Below are 8617 nucleotides of genomic sequence, written 5' to 3'. Positions count from 1 at the left end.
GGCTGACTGACGTCAAGAAATGTTGAGATAGTTTGTCAAATTCAAGTTCTTTCAGTTTGTTCCAGTCTTTGGTTCGTCACTGAGTCTCCAGTCGCAGGCAAAGGCTCATCAATGTCGGGGTGCTGTTGCATTTCACCTCACACTAAAGCAGCGTCTGTGCTTCCAGAATTCTTGGCCTTTCTGGAGAGTTTGCCGTCAACCTTTGCCTGATCATTTTAACCTCTGTCGAGAGCATTGCTACAGTGTGTTTCTACTACATTTTTTCTGTCATTTTTTTGTGTATTAATTAGCTAAAGTTGTCCTATGAAGATCATTAACTTTCACTTGTGAACTATTGCTGCTGTCTTACATTGAGCTCGTGTAGAGAAGATAATGCTCTCCTAACCACCAGAAAAGTGACTTGGTGCTCTGGTAACCTAACCTGGAAATGTGACCAGAGCATGGACTCATGTGTCGTTTGAAATTTCTGAAAATGAGTTAACTGCCTTTGAACTTTTCAACCCACTTTTTCTCATCTTTCTTTTTGTGTTCATACTGTCCCAAGGTTGGCTAGTGAGTGGGCATGTGGTAGTCATCAGTCTTTTTGCTCTGAACTTTGGCATGTGGAATGTATAAAATCCTGCACGAATGGGTATTAGTGACATTAGTGTAGCCATGTCAAGGACACCAATGCCTCAGACTCATAGGATGGCAGGGTCTTCCCCTGGACCTAATATAGATGTTGGTGAACAATTGATGTTTAGCAGAAAGTAGTGTAGTGTCTTCCTCCCTGGAGACTGCAGCCTGGGACAGCTTCCCCACACAGACTCCTTACCAGGATTGGCCAGCCTACTTCCTGTTCATGCTGTCTGTTAGAAACTCACCGTTTTTCTGGGCTGCTGCTGGAGTGTGTCCATTTGCATGCATGACTCACCTGATCCCTGCTTTGCATTAATTGTGTCTGTCATTGTTTCATCTTCCATTGTTCAAACCAGGTCAAGTGCAAAGTCATACTGGTAGCAAGCATCACTGTTGTGGTTCAACACTCAGATTCCTCCCTCAGGGCATCCAGGCACCAGTGCACATCAGGCTGAGAATGAGGGAATGGGGGTCTTCAGGCCCAGTTTGGTTGGGAGTGTGGAGAGGAGAAGGTCTTCTCGGAGGATTCTAGTGTTACACAGCTCTCTTAACTCTCCCAGAGAAACAGCAGCTCTTAGATGGTGAACAAACACTATGTGAACTTTGGGGAGTGAGAAGGGATTTCCAGGGTGAATGTTTATCATCTGCTGGGGGCTTAAGGTGTTGGGATACCGCATTTCCATGGAGAGACATTCCAGGTGCTAGGCTACTTGACTACCTCAAGAATTGTGAGGGTGGGTCTGCAGAACTTGCACTCAAGGGGCCTTACAGGCACAGAACAGGGAGGGAACCATCTTTACTCCTGCCAGTTTCAAGACTGATGTCTTCAAGGCTCGGTTTCCCTGGTAGCACTACACATGCCTCACAACTGTGGTTCGACAGTTAGTCTACTTTTGTGTGAGGTTGCCCTGCTTGTTTGCTGTTTACCCTACTCTAGGTCTGGAGTAGGCCTCAAATCCCCCAGGCTACGCTTTTCTTTTTTTCTTTTTCTTTTCTTTTTTTTCCTTTTTTTACAAGACAGCATTAAAATGACATGACTTGGGATGCTACCCAATTCATTGCTGCTAAGCTGTCACTGCCGAGGCATTTAATAGGCAAAGCCAGGAAATCTTACTTCTTTTGAAAGGGAAAAATAAGCCATCATTTCCCCCTGATACTTATAATTAAAATTTAAGAGATTTTTCTTATTTGAAATTCTATGGTTTTTTATTCTTAAACTGAAAGTTGTAGTTTTAATTTGCATTATGTTACAACGTAGCCTATGATAGTTATCATTATGAACAGTTACTGAATAGGGCATAGATTGTTTCACATTTCATTCTAGGGTACTGTGTCTTTAGGGACACAGAGTCAAAATCTTGTGTTTTAGAGTCACTCAAAGTATCCTGAGTTACCACCATCAGCTCTGCACTTGCATTCATTTATTCTACATAAATTTAAAGTCATTTATTTTTGTTTCGGTCATCATGTGTTAAATAAATGTGTTTCTCTGTATAATTTATGTATTATTTTATAATATATTATATTAATATATATTTATTTAATTATATAGTATGTATAATATATATCAGTTTAGAGTTCACACACTGATCAAATTTGGTTTCCCTTTTACCTGTCTTTCTCCTGACAAACTTTCCAACCTTGATTTTCATTTTTACTTTTATTTTGTGTGTGTGCATGTGTGTGTGTACGTGTGTACAGTTACACCTGAACATGTGTGAGCATGTAGACCCCACAAGAAGATATCAGGCATTTTCTATGACTTTCTGCTTTATTTATGCTTTTATTAACATATAATTGCATCACTGCCTCCTACACTGTCCTTCTTTCAACTCCTCACATATCTCTCCCTTACGACCCTTCAAATTGATGGCCTTTTAAAAAGATTTTATCGTTACACACACACACACACACACACACACACACACACACACACACACCTGCCTTATTCACTTAAAAGCATTGTTCATTTGTTCTTTGAGAATTTCATACAAGTGCACAATGTACTCTGATTATAGACATTTCCCTGCTCTCCTGTTTTAAGTCCTCCTAGACTTCAAAGTCTCTCTTCCAGTTTCATGTCCCTGTGTTTTAACAACTCCGAGTCAGTTAGAACTTCCAGCATGTGTCTGGGTTTAGGGCCATCCAATGGGGCATGGGCAGCCTGCGAAGGACCCGTCCCTGAAGAAAAGAGACTCTCTGTCCTACAGAAACCATCACGAATCAATAGCTCCTCGACTAGGGGTGAATTTTTGTAAGCACTGTCTCCATTTTGTAAGCACTGTCTCCACTGGAATTTTGACTGATTTGATCTACACAAAACCACAGTGGCTGTGAGTTCATGTGTATGACAGACTTGTCATGTATGGAGAACAGTGTTTTACTGCCATCCTTATTTGAAACAGGGGCTCCAAAATGAAACAGAAGCTTGCCATTTCTTTCTTTTTTTAATTAAATTTTAATTTTTAATATTAATTACAGTTTATTTACTTTATATTCTAGCTGTAGCCCCTCTCTCATTTCCTCCCAATCCCACTCTCCCTCCCTCACCTCCTCTCATGCCCCTCTCCAAGTCCACTGATGGGGAGGTCCTTCTCCCCTTCCATCGGACCCTAGCCTATCAGGTCTCATCAGGACTGGCTTCATTGTTCTCCTCTGTGATCAAAGAGCCAGCCACTGAGTTCGTGTCAGAGACAGTCCCTGTTCCCCTTACTAGGGTACCCACTTGGATACATGGCTGCCATGGGCTACATCTGAGCAGGGGTTCTAGGTTACATCCATGAATGGTCCTTGGTTGGAGCATCAGTCTCAGAAAAGACCCCTGTGCCCAGATATTTTGGTTCTGTTGCTCTCCTTGTGGAGCTCCATGTCATATCCAGGTCCCACTATCTCCCCCTACTTTCATAAGATTCCCTGTGCTCTGCCCAAAGTTTGGTTATGAGTCTCAGCATCTGCATTTGTACACTGCTGGGTAGAGTCTTTCAGAGACCCTCTGTGGTAGGCTCCTGTCCTGTTTCCTGTTTTCTCCTTCTTCCAATATCCATCCCTTTTGTCTTTCTGAGTGAGAATTAATTGATCTTCTTAACTAGGGTCCTCCTTCTTGCTTAGCTTCTTTAGGTGGATAGATTTTAGTATGTTTATTCTATCTTTTAGGTCTATACACCTTCTGCTTCTGCTATACCTCACTCAGGATGATCTTTTCTAGATCCTATCATTTGCCTGAAAATTTCATGATTTCCTTGTTTTTAATTGCTGAGTAGTATTCCATTGTGTAAATGTTCCACAATTTCTGTATCCATTCCTCCATTGAGGGACATCTGGGTTGTTTCCAGGTTCTGGCTATTATGAATAAAACTGCCACGAACGTGGTTGAACAAATGTCCTTGTTGTGTACTTGAGCATCTTTTGGATATATGCCTAGGAGTGGTATAGCTGGATCTTGAGAAAGTGCTATTCCTAATGTCTGAGAAAATGCCAATTGATTTCCAAAGTGGTTGGACAGTTTACATTCCCATCAGCAATGGAGCAGGGTTCCCTTTTCTCCACATCCTCTCCAGCATGTATTGTCAGTTGGGTTTTTGATCTTAGCCATTGCAATGGGTGTAATGGGTGTAAGGCGAAATCTCAGGGTTGTTTTGATTTGCATTTTCCTGATAACTAAGGACATTGAGCATATCTTTAAGTGTTTCTCTGCCATTCTATATTCCTCTACAGAGAATTTTCTGTTTAGCTCTGTAGCCTATTTTTTAATTGGATTACTTAATTTACTGCTTTTCAACATCTTTAGTTCTTTATATATTCTGGATATTATCTGTCTGTCAGATATAGGGTTGGTGAAGATCCTTTCCCAGTCTGTAGGCTGTTGTTCTGTTCTGATGACAGTGTCCTTTGCTTTACAGAAGCTTTTCAGTTTCATGAGGTCCCATTTATTGATTGTTGATCTTAGAGACAATATACCACAAGCCTATAGACAACATCAAATTAAATGGAGAGAAACTTAAATCAATCCCACTGAAACCAGGGACAAGGCAAGGCTTCCCACTCTTTCCATATCTTTTTAACATAGTACTTGAAAGTCGTAGCTAGAATAGTAAGCTAGATAGCATATATGAGTGACCCCTAAAATTCAACCAGAGAACTCTGTCAGCTGGCTGATAAACACTTTCAGCGAAGTGGCTGGATACAAAATTAACTTGAAAAAATCAGAAGCCCTCCTGTACACCAAAGACAAAAGAGCTGAGAAAGAAATTAGGGAAACAACACCCTTCACAATAGCCACTAATAACATAAAACACCTTGGTGTGACTCTAACCAAGCAAGTAAAAGACCTGTTTAAAAAAAATCTTCAAGTCTCTGAAGAAGATATCAGAAGATGGAAACATTTCCTGTGCTCATGGATTGGTAGGATTAACAGTGAAAATGGCCATCCTGCCAAAAGCAATCTACAGATTCAATGCAATTCCCATCAAAATACCAACACAATTCTTTACAGACCTGGAAAGAAAAATTCTCCACTTCATATGGAAAAGCAAAAAACCCCAGAATTTCCAAAATGATCCTGTATAACAACAGATTGTCTGGCGGTTTCTCCATCCCTGATCTCAAGCTGTACTGCAATAGTAATGAAAACTGCATGGTACTGGCATAGAAACAGAATGGTGGATCAATGGAACTGAACAGAAGACCCAGAAGTAAACCCAGACAAATACAGATACCTGATTTTTGACAAAGAAGCCAAAACCATTCAATGGAAAAAAGTAAGCATCTTCAACAAATGGTGCCGGTCTAACTGGATGTTTACATCCAGAAAAATGCAAATAGATCCATATTTATCATTCTGCACAAAACTAAATTCCAAGTGGATCAAAGACCTCAATATAAAACTGGACACACTAAATCAGTTAGATGAAAAAGTGGGGGAGAGCCTAGAACTCATTGGCATAAGAGACACCTTCCTGAACAGAACACCAACACACAGGCTCTAAGATCAACAATCAACAAGTGGGACCTCATGTAGCTTGCCATTTCTGATCAGGCTGGGCTAGCAAGCTCTCCAGATCCATGTGTCTCCATTGCCCCAGTGCTGGGATCTGGTATGTCCAGTCTTTGCATGGGTGCTAGAGATTACAACTTAGATCCTCACACTTGTGGTCACAGAGCCATCTCCCCAGCTTCCTCCCAATCTTCACTAATCACTGTTCTACAGAGAAGGGATTTCTATTTTCAGGTTTTTGTTTAATTTAAAGATTATTATATGACTCCAAATAAATCAGAGAAGGAGATACATTCTTCTCCCTGTTCTAGATCCTTACCACTGGTTTTTGATTTGTCATTCTACTGTTTCTTTTAAAAATTGTAGGAAACTATGGATTACTGTTTGCATTTCAAACTCAAAATGTAGTGAAACTCCATCACCCAGCATATGCCTTTTCATGGAGAAAATTCTGGATGAAACTCCCTGTTATTTCCAGAGAGCTTCCTTTATTCAGTTTAATTGTTGGCTCCATGTAGAGTACCATAGCGACTCTCTTACAGATGGATGTGTGGGCTGTTTTGAATTTTCACCTCCGCACATAGCAATGTAGTGGAGAGCTTTGCGCATTTGCCTGCTCTAAGTGTCTGCCATCTCATCTCTGGTATATGCATTTAGCTGGAAACCTCCAAGTCAAAACATAGTGCATTCAAAATGTAAATGCATTTGTAATTTTGCTAGATTTGAAAATTGCTGTCAGGGAGAGTTAGGCCATTTTGCCTTTTGGTTATGGATAAATGAGTAAATCACAATGTTAAGTAACAACTACTGCTGTCAAAGTTACATAACAGAGGAATTGCAGCTTCCTTTGGCCTGCATGCTTGCCCGACAACTCGGTTGCCCTTGGTATCATAATTTACCACTTTAATTTGTCTTTTGATGGAGGCCGGCATCTGAGCTATCCCTATATCCTTGGGGATTCACCAGTCATTGCTGTGTAATTCCTGAAACATTGTTTACTGCTGAAAAAAACAATGAAATTGTAGTAGCAAAGTAGCTCATGTGACCCGACTCGAGCCTGGTACTCTATTTGGTGATACTGGCAGACATAGCTATTCTAATGCGTACTGCTGTTTCAACTGCCTGTGTTCTACTGCAGCCTGTCCGCTGAAGGGGTGCGTGACTGTCTATGAGTTACTTCATCTCAGTCTCCTCAGCCATAATGCGCTATCAACAGTAAGCCCCTCACAGTGAGTTCTTAAAGATTACAACTAAAAATGTACAGAGTTCTTAGAGGGGTGCCAGGTATATTGTGGTAGAGAGGTTCCTTTGCTACATTTGAAAGGAAATCATGAGATAAGTTTATCTCCTTTAGCACTGGTAACACTGTTCTCTTAAATGCCAGAGGCTAACAGGCTAGACTAGCTATTAGATCCTCCTGTCTCTAGCTCCAAAGCACTGGGATTATACATATACATTAGCATGCAAGAATTTTTCCATGGGTTCTGGGCCTTGAACTTGTTCTTCACCAGCTGAGCTATCTCTCAGCTCACATTTGGAACAGTACTTAATCCTAGTCAAGTACCCTTAGAGGGGGTTGGGTCTCCCTTACCTGCTTAGTATTAGACACTCAATAAAATGACTTTTATTTTTATTGTTATTGCATAAAGTATAAGATTATTAATCACCTGCCAATCAGGCCAGTTAAAAAAACTCTGTAGCTATACTGCTGTTTGAAATACAATAGTAGGTATTACTGATCTGAAGGAATGCTATAGTTTAAATTAATTGGAGACTGCAGGAGGTTTTGATCTGTGGCCACAGTTATAACATTTTAACTTTTCTTCCTTCTTCCCACCCACTGAACTATTGGAAAATGAAAGTTTCTGCTTTCTAAAGAAGCAATCTGAATCCTCTAGCTTCTCAAGAAAGCCTCAAGCCTTCAAACAAACACTCTCTCCTTAAAAAGTAAGAGTAGCCAGCACTCAGACCTCTTGAGTAGCGAGGGTTCCATTCTCCCTCTTTAGCATACTCATGCACTCTAAAATGTTGAAAATAACCTGTATCTGGAAAATACTTAGGCAACTTGCCCAGGGCAAGTTAAATTGAGCATGGTTCTATGGTAGACAAGTCTGTTTTTGGCCAACCTGGGAAGACAGCATGGTTTTCCTATTAATGCTGGTACCCACGGGCTTGTTCATCAGCCATTGATGATTTTATGAGGATAACGCTTTCCAGTGTTTACCACCAGCATCACTGCTTGCGCCTCCTTGCTACCTTCACTTTACACTTAGTTATATTGTGTTTGTCATAATGCCCCTTCTGCAGAGTGTCTCAAAATCATTTCAGTGAATGTCAGGTCTCTAATTTGACTCTCAACCAGCTCTGCACCCAGAATTATGCTGTTTCTTGCCAGTGACACCTTGTGTTCTTGCTATTAACAGAACTCGCATATATTCCCCTCATCTCCCTACCTGACCACACATGGATCTGAAAGACCATGTCTGTTAATTGTCCACTTTCAGCAGTGACAGGGAAGGACAAAGAACATAACGGATGCTGAACAGATGCTCACTAAGAATAAACACATTCAATAATACAATTCTTTTGAATGAGCCTGGAACATTGACAGTAATTTGAAAAATTATTCTTCAGGTAATATGTTCAGTTGTTCAATACTATTTTTTCGACTTCTAAAATTTTCTAATTCTACAAAACTTCAATTTGAGAAACACACACACGCACACACACACACACACACAAAGAATAAAGGTTGTTAGAGGAAAATCACTGAGTTTTTTTGGATGTAACATCTGTCTACAAACAAAACAGTGTTCTTGTTTGGAGTTAAAAAAATGCACTGGATTTCAAAACAATCACCTTCAGGCTAGGTCCTTCTGTTTTCTGATTCTTAGGATTCTTAATAACCTATTTTTTAAAATAATGAAGCAGCAGCAGCAGCAGCAGCAGCAGCAGCAGCAGCAGCAGCAGCAGCAGCAGCAGCAGCAGCAGCAGCAACGATGGTGA

Source organism: Meriones unguiculatus, chromosome 17 (genome assembly GCF_030254825.1).
Source record: "Meriones unguiculatus strain TT.TT164.6M chromosome 17, Bangor_MerUng_6.1, whole genome shotgun sequence".
NCBI lineage: Eukaryota > Metazoa > Chordata > Mammalia > Rodentia > Muridae > Meriones > Meriones unguiculatus.
Note: the sequence above shows the minus strand (reverse complement) of the source record.